This window comes from Heliangelus exortis, chromosome 5 (genome assembly GCF_036169615.1).
Source record: "Heliangelus exortis chromosome 5, bHelExo1.hap1, whole genome shotgun sequence".
Classification (NCBI taxonomy): domain Eukaryota; kingdom Metazoa; phylum Chordata; class Aves; order Apodiformes; family Trochilidae; genus Heliangelus; species Heliangelus exortis.
In genome coordinates, this window is record NC_092426.1 from 1,079,384 (window position 1) to 1,097,590 (window position 18,207).

An 18,207-nucleotide genomic window follows, 5' to 3' on the forward strand; every position below is an offset into this window, starting at 1 on the left:
CCCCTGTGGAAAAGTTTTCTAAAAGGTTTGATGCCAAAAGTGCTGTAATTGACATGGGGAGGCTTTGAGCACCTTTGCAGCATTTCCAGTTTCAGTGTGCAGGGCTCCCTGGGCAGAGCATCCTCTCTGCTCCCCTCTGATGCTCAGTGGTGCAGCACCCTGAGGTCCTGCCTTGGGCAGAGCAACCACTGGTGCTCTCCAGCTCCAGTCTTGGGTAAGTTCCTGGTCAGTGAGTGCAGAAGTGCAGGTGTGGCCTTTATCCTCTCCCCTTGCTACTTGTAGAGAATCCCAGACTTGGGAAGGGCCCCCAAGGCCCATCTGCTCCAACCCTTCTCAGATTCTTGTTTCTCTGAGATGTCTCAGCACCCCCTGGAGCTGAGACTTCAACCTTTCCAGAGTGGGGGAATCCCCCCCTTCCCCTGGGAGACCATTCCAAGCTCTGACTGTCCTCATGGGGAAACATTTTCCTCTGGTGTCCAATGGGAATCTGCCCAGGAGCAACTTGTGCCCATTGCCCCTTGTCTTGTCCATGGGACTCCTTGTCCATAGGGAGTCTCCAGCTGCTCTGGACCCCCCTTGAAGTCCTGAGACATCAGGATAAGGTTGTTCCCTACTTGTAACCCATTTCCATGGTAAAAGCAGATCTGAAGCAGGTGTACTCAGGGGTTCAGCACTTGTGGCAGTGCTGTGCCTGAGATATTTCATTCCCTGTAAATGCTCTGGCATCTTTCTGACCTGAGCTTACAAATCAGATGCTGCAGAACATGTCTGAGTATATTCCTTGTAACCAGGCAGGTGACTCACTTCTCATTTGTGCCCGTGTGAACACCTCTGATTTTATTTCATAATGGCATTGTGGGGAGCTGTGCCTTTACAAATAGGAAATTAAATCAGCTGGTGATGTAAACTTGCAGAGGAGAACAGGCAGCTGTAATGGTTCTTTATTGCTTCTTTCATCTGCTGGTGCATTTTGCCATCGTCTGGTGCTTAGTGAAGTGTATGATTTATTCATAGAAGACATTGTCACAGCCAAAGGGTTGTACAATAAACCACTGACAGGGCCTATGCCAAAAGCCATTAGAAAAAGGGAACAATAATCCAGACACAAAGTATTTACAGACCAAGTTATCTTTAATTTAAAATCCTTTACTAAGGCTTGATGATAATTACATCACATTGCCAATCAGCCAATGCTGACAGGCTTCTGTGTTTTCCCCACTGGTAGTAAAAAAAAAAAAAATAAAATCTGGAATAATTGAAATCTACCTGAAGATGCTGCAACAAAATAATGTCATCTCCAGGTGACTGAAGCACCCATGCATGCAGCTAAGGGCTGTTTTTTTCTTGCTTAATATTAGTGCCAGGCTGGCACAGGAGTGGGCATGAGAGGTACCTGCTTCATGTGGCTCTGGGCTGGTTCCTGAGTTTTGGAATGGCTTCCTCTTCTTCCTTCTGCTTCTCTCTCCCTCCCTGGACAGATGTATTTACAGATGTTCTTAAATTATATTTATAGTTCTACTTTTTTAATACATTTATACATAAATGTAAATGTTTTATATAAATGCTTTTTATGCTTTGTGAAAGGGTGAGGTAGAACCCCAGAATGGGTGATGGAGCTGAGAGCTCCTCTCCTCCAAGCTCCTGCCATGCCCAGGGACACCTCTCATCCAGCCCAGGTTGCTCCAAGCCTCATCCAACCTGGCCTTGAACACCTCCAGGGAGGGGGCAGCCACAGCTTCTTCCCAAATGTCCATGTCCTGGAGGGCTGCTCTTCCCTCCCATCATTTTTCGTCGGCTCTGGCTGGGTCTGTCTGGATCTCTGGAGATTTTCTTCTCTGGAAGGGTTCTCAGACACTGCCCAGGCTGCCCAGGGCAGGGTTGGAGTCCCCATCATCCCTGGAGGGATTGAAGAGTGGGATGGACACAGTGCTTGGGGATGGGGTTTAGGGAAATTCTTGTCAGTGTTAGGTTAGGGTTGGGCTTGATCAGGTGGGAAGGGCCCCCAAGGCCCATCTGCTCCAACCCTTCTCAGATTCTTGTTTCTCTGAGATGTCTCAGCACCCCCTGGAGCTGAGACTTCAACCTTTCCAGAGTGGGGGAATCCCCCCCTTCCCCTGGGAGACCATTCCAAGCTCTGACTGTCCTCATGGGGAAACATTTTCCTCTGGTGTCCAATGGGAATCTGCCCAGGAGCAACTTGTGCCCATTGCCCCTTGTCTTGTCCATGGGACTCCTTGTCCATAGGGAGTCTCCATCTTTGTAGCTCCCAGTGATGCTCTTGAAGGTCTTTTCCAACCAAGGTGTTTTTAGGAGGCTCTGAGTGCCCAAGGTGTCCCTGTGGGTGCTTTTCAATCCATGAGCATCAATCACAGATACCAAACTGCAGAGGGGCAGTTGCAGGGAGGTCTCAGTCCCCGTCATTCCCTTTGGTTCCCTGCACACCAGTGCATGTTTGGAACCTGAGCTGTGCAGATCCAGCTTTTCCCTAGATGGTGGCAGCCCCACCAGCAGCACAGCCCCTGCCCCATCCCTGGCAGTGTCTCAGCCCAGGTTGGATGGGGCTTGGAGCAACCTGGGCTGGTGGGAGGTGTCCCTGACCATGGCAGGGGGTGGCAATGGAGGAGCTTTAAGGTCCCTCCCAACCCAAACCAGTCTGGGATTCTGTGATCTTAAAAGTGTTTTCCAACCAAAATGATTCCCTGATTCTGGTTGGGAATGGAAATTGGACAACGAGTTTTTCCCTCAGTCAGGTGAAGCTGTGGCTTCTCCAGCAGTGCCCGTGCCCTGGGAACAGAAGAGCAGCCAGGGGAGTGCAAAATGCTGAGTGCCTGTTGTGAAGGGCAGAGCAGAGCTTGGTGCAGGTGTGGTCACTGAAGGGTTAATGCCTCCTGCTCCCCCTAAGCTCTGCCCCGACAACATCTCTGCATCCCACTGCTCCGTTCTTGGAGACAGGAGAAGAAAAATCAGAAGGAATGGGGACCCAGCAGCCCTGGGGATGCTGGAGAGTGGGGATGGAGCTGTGAGGATGCTGGATCGTGGGGATGGAGCTGTGGGGATGCTGGAGAGTAGGGATGCAGCCATGAGAATGCTAGAGAGTGGGGATGCTGAAGTGTGGGGATGGTGGATCGTGGGGATGGAGCCGTGGCGATGCTGGATCCTGGGATGCTGGATCGCAGGTGCCGGCTCCGCGGGGTCTGCAGTAGCCGAGCTCACCGATGGGGAGCAGCAGAACCCTTGCGCAGCGGCTGCTCCCCCGCGGACGCCGAACCGCAGCGTGGGCTCCGGGTGATGCTCACGCTGGGTTCCCACTTCCCTCGCGTTTCCCTCTGATCTCGGGTGTTGCGGAGCTGCAAAGGAATGGTGAAGGGGCTCTGAAAGAGCGCGGGGTGGTTTCTTTGTGCTGCAGGGGGAATGCTGTAGGAGGAAGCAAGCTGCTTGTAAAGCCAGCAGTGTAAAATAAACCCCAAAACAAACTAAACCCCCTTTTAATCAGCAGCCAGCCCGGTGGCAGCTTCCTCTTTGGAAACAAAATGCACGGAGTCTGCCAGTGAGGGGGAGTGGATGTTGTGTTCGTGGTCCCCTCTTGAAAGATTTTGTGGGTGCTTGTGTTGTAAACTGTAACCCTGTTCTTCAGAGAGTTTAAAAAGTCTTTATTATTCTTTCCCCCAGTTGTTCAGGGAGCCTCGTGGCCCTTAAACAGGATTTGTGACATGTGCAGTGGCTTTTGCTTCACCTCCTGCTCAGCACATCTCTAAGGTAGAAGCTGGCTCGGCCATGGCCAATGTTTTGGGACAGTTCAGCCTGAAAGGACCTTTGGTTTCACCCAGCTAAGGGGGTTCTTGTGTTCTGCTTCCCCTGAGATAATGTTTCCTAAGGCTCTGCAGGAGCTGATGTGGGAAGGCTGGGGAGGGAGATGGGGTGGTGAACACCCTGGAGAAGATTTTAAGGATGAGGAGTTTGAGCAACCTGGGCTGGTGAGAGGTGTCCCCTGCCCGTGGCTCTGTCCCAGATTCCCAGAGAAGCTGTGGCTGCCCCATCCCTGGCAGTGTCTCAGCCCAGGTTGGATGGGGCTTGGAGCAACCTGGGCTGGTGGGAGGTGTCCCTGACCATGGCAGGGGTGGCAATGGAGGAGCTTTAAGGTCCCTGCACACCCAAACCAGGATGGGATTGTTTCCTGATTAGCAATTAATTTGAACAGCATAAATTCTGACTTTCCTGTGCAAATGGATTTAGACAGGAAATTTAACTAGATGATGACACTAGAAAAAAAAAAGAGTTGTCAGGTGTTTAAACACCCAAGCTCCTGGAAATCCAGGCAGATGCTCACGATAGCAGCTCTCACATCTTGATACAAGTAGAAAAATCCAGTTGGAATCTTTATTGAGTATTGCTGGATTTTTTTTAAGCAAACAGAAACCTCCCTGTGATCTCTGAAATAAGTCAATATTTTCCATTTGACATAGTTGGTACAAGAGAAGTTGGACTGGATGATCTCCAGAGGTCCCTTCCAACTGATGGCTCTGTGAAGATCAAAGGCTGAGGCTCTGTCCCTGCTGCAGTCCCAAACTCTCCAGTTCAGAGGGAAGGTTGTTCCTCATCCCTTTGGAATATTGTGTGACCAGACCAGATGCTGTCACCAACTGGGCCATGGCCACCCACCCCAGGGTCTCCTCCAGCAGTTCTGGGAGGAGATGGGAACCAAACCTTCCCCAGAAATGAAGTTTTCCCCCTTCTCTCAGCACCTGGGGGGGTCTGCAAGGCTGTCAGCTTTGGGGGGGATTTGTAGGGCTCCAGCAGAGATTTCTTCTGGAGCTTATACCATGAGAGGCAGCACCTGGCTGGCCTAAGGGGGCACTGATGCTAAAGAGAGGTCAGGAGTGAAGCACCAAAAACCATTCAGGCAAAAGCTTGGGAATGCTCCTGCTCCTCCAGGAGATTGCCCTCCATCTCCCTGAGGCTGGGAGACCATCCCACTCTTGTGGTCTTCATCCTTCCTTCCTTCTTGTTGCCCAGTTCCTTGTGTCACAGGGCTTGGTGGGAACATGAGTGAAGTATCTGCCTCTCCCCACAGGGATGAGGAGGTGGCAAAATGTAAATAAGGAGAGGAAAGAGAGAAGGAATGGTTATTTCCTGGGGATCCTGGCAGTGCCTGAAGCTGACAGATTGGCAGGGCTGGTTTTTGTTGAGCTGCTGATGTTGTCATTTGGGTCACATCTCTGCCTCAAGCTGGTGGCTTGGGATGAGATGGGATGGTGGGATGGGATGAGGCTGAAGCTCCAGCTCCCACCCCTTGGGGCCAGGCAATCCCCAGCCCTCCCCCTGCAGATCCATTCCTGGAGGTGAATCCTTGCCTCCCTTGCTTTCCACATTGTTTTGTTTTGGTTTTTTTGCCAGGGAATTCCCCTGTAGCTTCCCTCAGTTTCATCCAAAATTCACCAACCTCCTGTTTTTCATCTGGGAGCATCCCAGGTTTTAAAGGACTTTTTTGTCTCCAGCCATCATTCTCAACATGGTGAGATGCTGAGAGCTTAAAAAATCCTGCTTGGAATATGGCATTAATATTTGATCTTCATGGAAGCCAAGGAGTTGTCTGACTTCTGCAGACAGTGCAGGGAATAATAAAGCTTTTGTTTGTTCTTTCTGCAAGGGGGGGAAGAAAAAGGGAACTTTATTTCTGCTGCTGTAAAGTGAATGCTAATGAAGGAGCTTGTTGGAGGTGAGGCTGCAGCCAAGCTCTCCTCTTAAATAAAATTTTTCCAGGGCTCTAAAGAGAGGAGAAGGTGAGGGAGGAAATCTGAGCAGGAGCAGGGGTGTCTGGTCATGACTGGTTTGTATAACTCTGATCTTCTGATCTTGGGCACTCCTGGATCTTTACTGGGAAAGAGAAAAGGCAGCAGGTTTGGGGTTATGCTGGAGCAAGGATGTGTCACTGGATCAAAATCCCAGAACCCCAGAGTGTCAGGTGGGAAGGGCCCCCAAGGCCCATCTGCTCCAACCCTTCTCAGATTCTTGTTTCTCTGAGATGTCTCAGCACCCCCTGGAGCTGAGACTTCAACCTTTCCAGAGTGGGGGAATCCCCCCCTTCCCCTGGGAGACCATTCCAAGCTCTGACTGTCCTCATGGGGAAACATTTTCCTCTGGTGTCCAATGGGAATCTGTATGAAAATGGAAGTGTTCAAATGAGGAAATTGCCCATTTTTACAGAAAGTTACTCTTTTTTTTAATAGAGATGGTGAGGGAGAGGGAGTTTGGTCATCAGAAGTTCTGGTTATCATGGTCTGTCTTTATTGAAAAACACAGAAACCAAGGAAAAGCTGATGCAAAAAAAAAAAAAAAAGTAAATGAGCAGCAGCTTGGTGTGAAGGCAGAGCAGTCGTGTTGCCTGCCTGTGTTATGCAAATTAAAATTTTTGCCTGTCTTTTAAAATCCCAACTTGACAATCCAGGTGTGACATTTTAACAAATTGCTGGGTGTTTCCTTCCAGGAGGATGAGAGCCCCATCCATCCCCTGTGCCTGCACAGCTCCTTTGGAGGAGAGGCTGAAGCTCCTGCCTACAGCCTTGGTTGGTTCCTGGGGAAGAAGGAGCAGTGGGTAAGTTCCAGCCTTCATTTGGAGAATTTCTGGATGCTGTCTTCAGGATCTGTTTCCTTCCTGTTGTGCTGATGCTGGAAATGTTTGGGTGTTAATTACTTCCCTGCTCTAATAAGAGGGTGAGGGGGAAGAGAAGTGGCTATAAAGTCAGAAGTGGGAAAGCTTCTGGCAGGAGGGAAGGAAGAAGAAAGGAAGTTTGTGCCTACTTAGAAAGTCATGATCTGAGCAATTACCACTCTGCTGGAAATGAGGTGACAGCAAATGAGGGAGTCACTCGTGACATCTCCTCAGCAAACCCACCTTCCTAGCATGGGACCTTCTCCAAAAAGCATTTTAACAAAGGATTTTTATGAGAATGGCTTTATCTCTGGATTGGCAGAAAAAGATCCAGTGTCTCCTGTTTCCCACCTTTCTACTGTTAAAATAATGTAGAGCCAATTTTCTGGAAATCTCAATTATTTTCCCTTTGTAGATTATAAAGTCAGTTGAGGGTCTGTTTTAATGCCAGGAGAAGGCAATGAGGAATTTTTGCATTAATTCCCCAAAGAGCTTGGATCAGTTTGGTTCTCAGCTGCAAAGCCCTTAAGCTTTGCTAGTTTTGGGCTACGTGAAAATACAATTTCCATATTCCTAAATTGTGTCCTGTGAGTAACAGAGGCTTGGTGCTCATTTTCCACAAATGTACTGGGGAGAAGTTTTGCAAGTCAGACCTCAAAATCAAACAGAAACATCCAAGCATTTCTCTGCTGTTGTGCTAAAAATAATTCCAGCATGGGGTTTGTTTCATTTTGGTTTTTGCATCCTGGAATTGAGACTAAAAAGGGATGTGGGGCACCAGCCTGTCCCTGTAAGCAGAACAAGTGCCTGTCCCAGCAGCTGCCTCTCTGTCATTTTGTGGTTGCTTCTCTTGAGTTTTAGCAATGAGTTGTCACCTTCCCTCTTGGAGGGACATTTCTCCCATCTGCCTTTGTCTGTGTTGAGTAATGATAGGAAATCTTTGGCCTTAATGTTGTGTTTTCACTTTATTACTCAGTGTTTATTTTAGGGCACAGTTTCGAGCCTTGGTCCAGGTCAGGCTACACCATGTCAGGAGGTGTGGAAGTGAGAGCAGGTCCTCTCCTGAGAGTGGGGGGGTTGGTGGGACAAGCACAGATTTCACAGGGATGCTGTGGCCATCTGTGTCTCAGGAAGTCCAAAACCTCTTTAGTCCTGGGTAGTTTGGCTGAATAAAAGGGATCTCTGTAAATCTCATCTCCCTGGTGGCTGTGAACATGGGAATGAACAGGAATGGTTTAAGGTTTTGTGGTTTGGTCACAGAACCCCAGAATGGGTGATGTTGGGAGGGAGCTGAGAGCTCCTCTCCTCCAAGCTCCTGCCATGCCCAGGGACACCTCTCATCCAGCCCAGGTTGCTCCAAGCCTCATCCAACCTGGCCTTGAACACCTCCAGGGAGGGGGCAGCCACAGCTTCTCTGGGCAATCTGTTCCAGAGGCTCAGCACCCTCCTCCTGAAGAACTTCTTCCTCAGCTCCAGGCTGAGCATCATTAATGCCCTGCTTGCCCAGCACACTGGTCTCAGCATCCATCTCTGCTTCCTTTTAGCTCTGCCACAATGCACCAACCCCCCCAAAAAAAAGATTTCTCTGCTCATAGCAATTCTATTTCTATTGCATAAAAGACACCCTTCTCAGGCTTTATTTTGGCAAAGAGTTGACTTAAAAAAAAAACCACTCCTGGTTTCACTCTTTATTTTATGTTGAACACTGAGAATGGCTTTGACAGGTTCATTGCAGGGAAAATGAAAAAAAAGCAGTCCCATCCCAAAGTAAATAAATAAATAAACAAATATGCTTAAGCCCATGGAGTCTGGATAAGTCTGGGATATGTCCTCATGGCACCTGGCAGCTTTTGGGACAAGCAAGTCCCATCTGGGATGGTGATGGGGAGTGACACAGATTTTGCTCTGGTGTCCTGACCCCCCCTCAAACCCACAGCAACTTCATGGGGAACATCCCAGCACGGGGTCACGGGCTGAATTCTTGTACAATAATTAAAAAAACCCAAAGAAACCAAACAAAGCTTTTTCTCCTTAAATTGGAATGGAAGAAAAATGACTGAAGGAGCCTGGTAGGCAGCAGGTTGGGATGTCTGAGCCAGGGAGCCTGGGCAGAACCCAGGATTTTGATATTCTGCTGTGCTGCTGTTTGGGGTTTGTGTGCAGCTTGTGCTGGGGGGAGGAAAGTGTGGGGCTGGCATGGGCAGGGCTGGACAGGCAGAGTGTGAGACAAGGTGGAGTGGAAAAAAAGAGCCTTGGTGATGTCTTGTAATCAGAAAGTCTCTTAATTTAGTACCGAGGGGACTTCAATAAGTGAAGGAAGTTCAGAGCAATGCCAAGTGTGTCTCTATGGGCTTTGGGATGAATTTCTGGGATGCTTGCATCATTTCTGTTGTTGTTTCCTTCAGCTTGCTTGGGGGAGGCTGAGCCTGAGGTGGGATTAATGCTCTTGGCTTCTCATGGTTGGCACCCAAAGCCATTGCTCTGCCTGGGTTTGGTTGGGGTTTTTTGGGGTTTTTTTTTTATGGCTCCATTTTTAAGAGACTGACCCTGTTATAAAAACATCTCCAAAAGAATTACAAAAGGCAAAATGGGGATTAATTACCAAAGTGGGTAATTAATCCCATTTACTTTTCCTATTTGTAAATTACAGTGAAGTTACATATTTAAAAGGCTGAATGCTTAATGTGTAGACACGATTAACACCAGCTACAAATGCAGGAAAAAAAAAACCATTAAAATTCCATCAGATGCCTGACATTTTTTCTCTACCCGTTTGAAGAAAACTCTCTCCTGACACCTGCCCACCCCGGGGAACACTCACAGTCACTTCCATTGTTTGATTTCCATCTCAAAGGAACCTCTGCATCAAAGGTCAAAGTCATCAATAGTTAACCAAAGTAATTAATGGCTCTCAGTATCATTATTAAACACAATTTTTAACATAATTCCTGTTTAATTCCTCTCATGTCCACCAACTTGATCAACTTTTTTTACGAGTTCTGTGCTCTAGGAATTTAATTGCACTTTTATTGTGTTTTCAGTTAATTATGTAGCAAACCAAGTTTATCTCTTATATATTAAATCTAGCAAGTGCTCTTTTAACAATCAATTGATATTTAATTACAACAGAGAAGCTGCCCTATTAAATTTAAATTAAATGCTCATTCAAGACCATTACAGTGTTACCAGGCCATCAAATAGCAAATGCAGTACAGTGCAGCAGAAAACATGAGGGGGTTGGTTTTCCAGCACTGCTTTGTAAACCTGAGTGGAGAGAGTGGTGTGATCAGATGGTATCTTCAATTTTTAAAATATTACCTGAACAAAATTACCTTTACACAGTCAATTTTACTTAATGATTGGCAGAGATGACACAGTGGCTTTTTAGTATCTTCTGATTTAGTCAGAATAGTTTGGGAGGGGAGGATTCTGAGACAGCTCAAATATTAGAAGGTTTGGACCAGATGATGCTTGAGGTCCTTTCCACCCTGACATTCTGGGATTCATGAGGTGCTGAGGAGCATGGAGGAGGCAGGAAACACCTCAGCTCTTGCTGTGTTTTCCTCCTCTGAAGCTGAAGGGGAGGGTGACAGTGGCTTTGGAGGAGAGGGGATGTTGGGCAGGAGGTGGCTGTGGGGATGTGGGTAGCATTGTGGCAGAGAAACAATGAATTGGTGAGAACTTGGGTTGCTTACAAAAAATATGTGGGGAAGATTTGTTGCTTTCCTGAGCAGATAGAGGGGGAAAAGCATCACATTTCATTAAGGTTTTGCATGGAGAACATTCCTATATACTTGTTTAATATATTTTTAAAAAGAGTTTGGATTGGAACCAATTGCCAATGCTGAAGAAGGCTGGAGGAACCAGATCCTGTGCTGAGTGCCTGATCCCTGCACAGCTCTGCTGTCCTCCCTCTGCTGAGCTCTGCAGAAACACAAAATGGGGCTGTGAAACAGCCTGGAAAGGCTCAGTGCAATGGGCACTGCTGCTGGTCCTGCATCCTCTGGGAGCATCCTCTGGGAGCATCCTTGGGAGGAGCAGCTGAGGGCCCTGGGGGTGTTGATCCTGGAGCAGAGGAGGCTGAGGGGAGACCTTCTGGCTCTCTGCAAGCCCCTGAGAGGAGGTTGGAGCCAGGGAACAAGGGATGGGACAAGAGGAAAGAGCCTCAAGTTGTGCCAGGGGAGATTTAGGTTGGTTATTAGGAACATTTTCTCCCTGGAAAGCTCAGAGATGGGAAAGGTGTGTGGTCTACAAGCTGAGGAAGAGAGAATGATCTGTGTGCAGGGTTTGGAAGAAATGGAGATAAAGTGTTGTAGGGAGATGGGTGTCAGTCTCTTCTCCCAAGGAACAAGTGATGGGACGAGAGGAATGGCTGCAAGTTGTCCAAAGGAGGTTTAGATTGGAAACTGGGAACAATTTCTCCCTGGAAAGGGTTGTCAGGGCCTGTCCCAGGCTGCCCAGGGCAGGGCTGGAGTCCCCATCATCCCTGGAGGGGTTTCAGAGCCCTGGAGATGTGGGGATGAGGGACATGGGGCAGGGGTGGCCTGGGCACTGCTGGGGGAAGGATTGGACTTGATCTTGAAGGTTTTTTCCCAACCAAAATGACTGAGTCTGTGGTTCTCTGATTTGTGGAACCAACCAGCACCTGGAGCATCTGACTAAGCAGGGCAATTCACTCAGTGTCAGGGGGGTCTTAGCAATGTCCTCACTCCTTTGGCTGAGCTCATTCTGCAGCTCTGCCCATGGGGAGGAGCTGTGTTTGGGATCTCCTATTTCTTGGGAATGGGACCTTTGCCCATTCCTTTGGAGAGACAACTGCCAAATGCTGACAAAGCAACGTGAGTGAAGCCAGTGATGATGCAAGGAAACAGGAGCTGGATTCTTTATTTTGACTAATGCCTCATCATATTGAAACCAGAGGCAGCTTTTCTGATTTTTTTTCTAAAGAAAACAGTACTTCAGTTAAATAGCAAAAAGGTTTTTTGCAGGGTGACGTGGAAGGCGTTTAAGTGACTCATGTTTCATCTTGAAAGAGGAACCTCCATTCTTCAGTGTAAGCCATTACTTCTGATGAGTTATGGGTCATTCATCAGTCAGATCCCTAATGCATCATCCATATTCATGCCTGCACCTTCTTGGGAGAGTGATGTTAATTTTGGTTTCCCTTGACTTGTTTTCCATCTTCATTTACCTGCACCCTTTAAGCCTCCAATTTAAAAAGAAGTGGAAACTTCTGTTTGATAATTTCTCTTGGGTCAATAACCCTGTGAGCAGTTAGGGCCATAGTGATGCTTGTGAGAGGTGTTTGCTCAGGGAGCCCAGGGTGAGAGTGGTCAGGAGCACTCAGCAAGCTCAGCACTTTGGCCCAGCAGAGATTTCCAGCTGAAGATTCATGGACACTCAGAGTGCATTTGGCTGCAGCAGAATCTCAGGGCTGCCATGTGAACAGGAGAAGAAAAGGAATCTCTCCCAGTTTTTCCCTTTGCACCTCCTGTTCTGGGGTCACGAGGCTGTTTCAGTGGCTCTTGTAGGCTCACAACCCAACAGCTGATCAGTGGTTTCTGAGACCTCAAGAGAAGGACTTCTAAAAAGCTGGATTAAATGTCCTTTTGCTGCAGCCCAGGGAAGGAGGGGTGACATTTCAGAGGCTGTAGCCCAGACTGCTCCTGGCTCTGCCCCTCACCTGCTGGGTGAGGCTCAAGCAGCCTCTTTATTTCTCTGTGTTTCCTTTTTGTCTCTTCAGATCAATAGCTGGGCTGGGCAGAGGCAGAGCTTTGGACACCATGGTTTGCTCTAAGTTTGGACCTTGAGGTGCTAAACAGTTTTCCTTTTAAGTAGCAGCCTTTGTCTGTTATTCTCCTTTTCTTCTTTTCTCAATGAAAGAACAAAATTGATTCCTTTGCAGGGTGAGACAAAACTGCTCCTTTTGCACAGCAGGAAAGGAGGGGGAAACTCTGAGCAGAACAAGAAGGAAGCATCTAGTGTTTGTACTGCTAGTTCAGAAGCCAGATCTATCAGAAAAAATACCCCTTTCAGCAATGAGAAGTTGCTTCCACATCCAGAAGTCAAGAAGGAATGGATTTAGCTGGTGATCCCCTTGCTTTTAATCAGCTCAGTGTTGTGTTCCCACCTTCCACTCCCTGCCAGGGCACCAGGAGCCATCTGTCAATATTTAAAGACATTAAACACCAGAGGTGTGCCCTGGCAGGCTGCAATACCTTTCTGGGGGTAATTAGCAAATGGAGGAATACAAACCACCAGATTTTTAAGTGCCTTATCCAGCAAACAGCTCTTGGCAGCAAACCTGCTCAGGCTGAGCATCCTGGAGCTGCTCAGGAGCCTCCTGCTTCCCCTTCCCCATCTGCAGTGTTTTTTTCCCCACCACATGCCAGGAAAGTGCTGCTGCATTTCCACCTCTCACCTGAAGACCTTGTCCACCCAGGATGAGGAATTCCAGCAAACCCAGGTCAGCTTTGGGCTCAGACAAAAACCAAGTAATTTTTTTTTGTTTGTTTGCTTCTGAAAAATAACATCCTTGTTTTCAAAACTGTGTCTAGAAAGCCAGCACTTCCCCCAGCTGCCTGCCTGAGGACTGGCTTTTATTTTTGACTGTGAATATACCTCTCATGCAAAAGAGTAAAAAAAAACTTCTAATTTTTAAATGTTCTGGAATTTATTTTATGGCAGCCCATGTAGGTTCTTGTGACAATCTGGAGTTGAGTAGATGGAAAAAACTCTTGAGTGAGAACAGTGATTTCAGTCTTGTGTTTTTCTTTGAGAGCTTCTGAAGACAGGGAAATCCTTGACTGCAGCTCCTGTCCTGAAGCACATCTCTCTATAGAGATATTGACCATTTGTGGGGCATAACCAGCTGCATCCTATAGGAGAAGGGGAGGGAGGGAACCCTGGCACTGCAGGCTGGAATTCCACCAGGTATTCACATGGCTCCCAGCATGGACACAGAGCCCACAGGGTGCCCAGCACCCACCAGAGGCTGGGGAAGTTTTGGAGCTCAGATCTGAGGGAGCTGGGGGTGTTCAGGCTGGAGGAGAGCGGAGAGCTCATCACTTAAAGGAGGGTGTAAAGAGGTGGGGTCTGTTCAGTGACGTGACAGTGATAATGGGCCCAAGTTACAGCAGGGAGGTTTAGATTGGATGTCAGGAAGAATTTCATCACTGGAAGGGATCTCAGGCACTGTCCAGGAGTCCCCGTCATCCCTGGAGGGGTTTCAGAGTGGGATGGACACAGTGCTTAGGGAAATTCCTGTCAGTGTTAGGTTAGGGTTGGACTTGATGATCTTGGAGATCTTTTCCAACCTCCAAGGGCACGGTCTTAAGTTGTGCCAGGGGAGGTTTAGGTTGGACATTAGAAAGAATTTCTTTCTGGAGAGGGTGCTCAGCCATTGGAATGGGCTGCCCAGGGAAGGGGTGGATTCTCCATCCCTGGAGATATTTCAAAAGAGCCTGGATGTGGCACTCAGTGCCATGGGCTGGGAACCACGGGGGGAGTGGAGCAAGGGTTGGACTTGATGAGCTCTGAGGTCCCTTCCAGCCCAGCCCATTCTAGGATTCTAAATGCTGTGATGCTGTGGAAGCTCTTCCCAGCAGCTTTGCTTTCAGCACTGTGGCAGTACATGGCCAGGAATGAAGGGAAGAGCAGAGCCATGGGTGCTCACTCTGCATCCTGCTTGTGCTGAGTTTATCTCCACTCACCTTAAAAGTTCACACTCCCAGCTGAATGTGTTTCCTTCCAAGCCCATGTGTGCTTTAACCTGGGTTTTTTCTTAATTGAAACCACAAGGGTTGCAATGTCTTCCTGTAATATTGCCCTGGCCACAGAAGATAAAAATCTCACCCAGTTAGATACTGCCACCAACTTGGCACATTAATATTCATCATTACCTTTTCTACGCTGCCTTTCAATTAATTTCCAGCCCACATGAAAGTGCTTCTATCTAAGCCTATTTAATTAGTTTTCAAGGGAGAATTTCTCTGAGACTGTATCTGCCACTTCACTCCAGGTGTAATTCAGATTCCTTGAATTTTTCTTTGATAAGTCTATTAAAAAAAAAACAATCAGGTTTGGCTAGCAAGATATCTTTTTGATAAATTCTACTGTCAGTGCTTTTTTGAACTGCTTAGGAATGAAAAGATCTCGATCATTCCTGAAGTGGAGAGACTCTCAAAAAGCATGACATGGGGTTTTTTTGGGGAAAAAAGTTGTCTCAGCCTCCTTGTGCCATCACCCGTGGGAGCAAGAGGGTTAAATGCTGCCCAAGCCTCATCTTAGCCATAAAAACCTCATCTGACCTCCCCATTTCTGCTTCAAAAGAGAGCAAAGGGGAGGGAAAGCCTAATATTTCCATTTTCAAGCCAGTGGGCAGGGAAGGATGGAGAGATGCAGCAGCTCTGCTGGGTGCCTGGCTGAGCTGTTTGAGCACATCCTGCTGGGCAGAGCTCCTGGGAGGGGCTGGGTGTTCATGAAGCAGGAACACCTTGCAATTACACAGAAGTTTGGGAAGGGGCTGTGTCACCTACCCCGTCAGAGGATGTAGCTGGTGGAATGAGGGTGCTGGGCTTGGATGTGCAGGTTGTGGGAGGGAGGTCTTGGGATGGCTCTCTGGGCTCTGAGCTTCAGTAGCCACATTTTTTGAGGCCCTGTGCATATAAATCATCAAAGTTATTCTCTCCCTTGTTGTCTGTGCTGCTTTTGAACCCTTCACCTCAATCATAAGAGACTATTTCAGTGCATGACCACGGCAGAGCCTTTCCCCCTGACATCTCTCAGGTGAAAAAGCAGCAGCAGCAGCATTCCCAGTGGCTGGAGCTTGCTTTCAGAAAGATGTATGGGCTTTGCTGTTGAGCTGGATATTATAAATAATGGCTTTACTTTAAGCAAAAATTATTGGACAGATGCTGCCTTCAAGTCAAATTTGATTGAGTAAATGCTAATGGAAAGGAGTTCTTCACAACAGATTCATCTTCTGACATGGAGGGTATCATTGTAGCCTTGACAACAAAGCTTAAAAGAGCAGCACAACAAATGTACTCGTTATGTGGGCTGAAAATTAAGTGGACCAAACCTGGATTGATCACTTCCTCAGTGAACAGTTCAGTAACCATCAGCATCCTCTGCTCTCCTTGCCTTTCAGAGTTCTCTTTATTATATTTCAAAAATAACAGGCAAAGCAATGAGATGGCTTAGACCTGGAGACAAAAACCATGCCAAGAATCTAAGAAAACATGATCCAGGCATTAACCCAGTCAGCCTGGCTATAAAATTCATCTTCTGAAGCAATGGGCAGAGTGTTGAGGTTCCCAGCTCTAGGTGGTGGTGATGGCTCCTCCCATAGCAGGGATATTGGGTCTTTGCTGGGTTTTGTGTCCACCTCCTCTCCAGTGCAGTGTGTGTGCTTTGTGGCTACACCTGAGCAAGGAACTGCTCACCCTGAGGGGCTGTGCTCCTGCCAGATGTTGGCCAGGGGAGATTTCCCACCATGGAATGTTTTAAGGGAAAAAGCAACGAGTTCTCAGCAGGGTCAGAGTCCCTGTCAGGCTGGGTAGCTGGGTTGTGCCTGAAGTGTTCTTGGTGTGCATAAAAATCTGGTTGTTCCCTGGCTGGTGGTGTCCTGGCAGGTGTAATGTGGGAGACTGAACTTCCACCTGGGAAAGGTTCCCATGAGGGCAGTGGCACAATGGCCCAGGGTGCCCAGGGAGGGGGTTGAGGTCTCATCCCTGGAGATATTCAAGGTGAGGCTTGAGGAGGCTCTGAGCAACCTGATCTAGGTGAGGGTGTCCCTGATACTGCAGGGGGGTTGGGCTGGGGGAACCTTCCAACCCCAGTTATTTCAGGGGACGTCACCTTCCTGACAAGTTTTCTTCCTTCTTCTTCACTGACCCCTGTGCACCCACCAACCTCCCAGCACTCCTGGACCAGAGCCTTGCCAGCTTTGTGTGAATGCTGCAATGGGACAAAAGCATGAAAAAGTTAATTTTATGGACTTGAGAGAGCTCATAAGTACTGGGGAATGGCAGCACCTGTAGACTGTATCTGTACATTCAGAATAATTTACTTTATCCTTCTCTATCTCCTTTCTGGGCATGGTTTGTGCCACGTTGCTGTTTCAGTCCCTGGGGTCAGTGTGTGAAACAAATCTGACACTCCAGGGAGAGCTTGTTAAAAGAACAGGGCCTGGACAGGGGGCTTAGCTTGGAGATTTGCTGAATTGGTGTTGGATTATTTGGAAAAGGTGGTGATGACTTGAGTTTGAAATGCATCAACTGTTCCTGGAGTTTGCTAAGTGGTTGTTGCAAAAATAATCAGGGTGCATTGTGCTGAAGTGTTTGTTTTATCCTAATTGTTCTGACCTTCTTCTTCTGTATTTGAGGAGTTTTCTACATGTAATTAAAAGGCCCTCCAGGAAAAAAAAAATAAAAAGAAGTAGTCAGCAAACTAATCTATAGGACAAGTAAATTCAGATAATTCCTATCACATTAATTCATTTAAAATTCAATCTTGTTGTTTAAGGATTTTCCTTCATCAGTGCTAAGTATGAACTAATTATAAGCCACTTTAGCCTCTTACTAAGATACAGGGAGAAGATTTATTTATTTTTTCCCCCATCCTGAAGCTTAGCTTTTGCATTACATCGTGTTTTGAGGCCACCAGATGTTTCCTGGGGAAACACAGAGCAGTGGCTGCAGCCACAAACCTGGCAGAGGAGAATGGGTTGGAGCAAAGTGTCTCTGGTGGGACCTGAGGCTGGAGGAGAACATTTTGTTTGTTCCCTCTTAAAGTGCTGATTGCATTTGAAATGTGAGTTGAAATCACATCAGATCCCAGAGTGTCAGGTGGGAAGGGCCCCCAAGGCCCATCTGCTCCAACCCTTCTCAGATTCTTGTTTCTCTGAGATGTCTCAGCACCCCCTGGAGCTGAGACTTCAAACTTTCCAGAGTGGGGGAATCCCCCCTTCCCCTGGGAGTTCAGGTTGGGCAGCTCCTCTCTTAGGGATTTGGAAAAGCCCCTTGGATGTGGTCAATGTGTTGCTTTTGGAAGGAGAAGATGCTGCTTTGTGTAGCTCCCTGTGCTCAGCATGGGCCAGGGATGCCCAAACAGCCCCTGTGGAAGAGAGAAAGCAGCTATGGGAAAGGTAAAACTTGTGGAGATCAGAGAGGAATGAGACAGGAAAGGAAAATTTTCCAGGGGAAAGATGTGGAGTCTCACAACTCTCATGTAGTATCACAACTCTCTTGGCAGCTGCTTTGCCTTCATCTGCACCCCACTGAACTTCTGGAGGTTGTTTCACTGGTCATTTGACTTAGATACTTATTATTTTTTTAAAATTCCAACTAAAAGGACTTAGAAACCTGCAGTAGCAATTTCATCACCACTTACATGGATATTGTTCCTTACAATAGAAGAGTTTGGAGGCTTTTTTTTCTTTTTTTTTGCCATCACCCTCTCAACTTGAACCCCCCACAAACCTGGTGGAGTTGTCCTGAGACTCTGAAAGCTCTGGACTCAATTGAAAAATTCAGTCTGTGCTTTCAATTAAGCAA

General features: G+C 47.6%; 1 long non-coding RNA gene across 1 annotated transcript in view; it reads left to right on the plus strand.

Annotated features, from left to right (window-relative positions):
• The first annotated feature begins 6,487 nt into the window (after nt 1–6,487).
• The window catches only part of LOC139796683 (uncharacterized), a 28,458-nt gene continuing 16,738 nt past the window's right edge, over nt 6,488–18,207 (plus strand). The window contains exon 1 of the long non-coding RNA XR_011726091.1: nt 6,488–6,592. This is a non-coding gene — a long non-coding RNA (uncharacterized lncRNA). The remainder of the gene's footprint in view (nt 6,593–18,207) is intronic.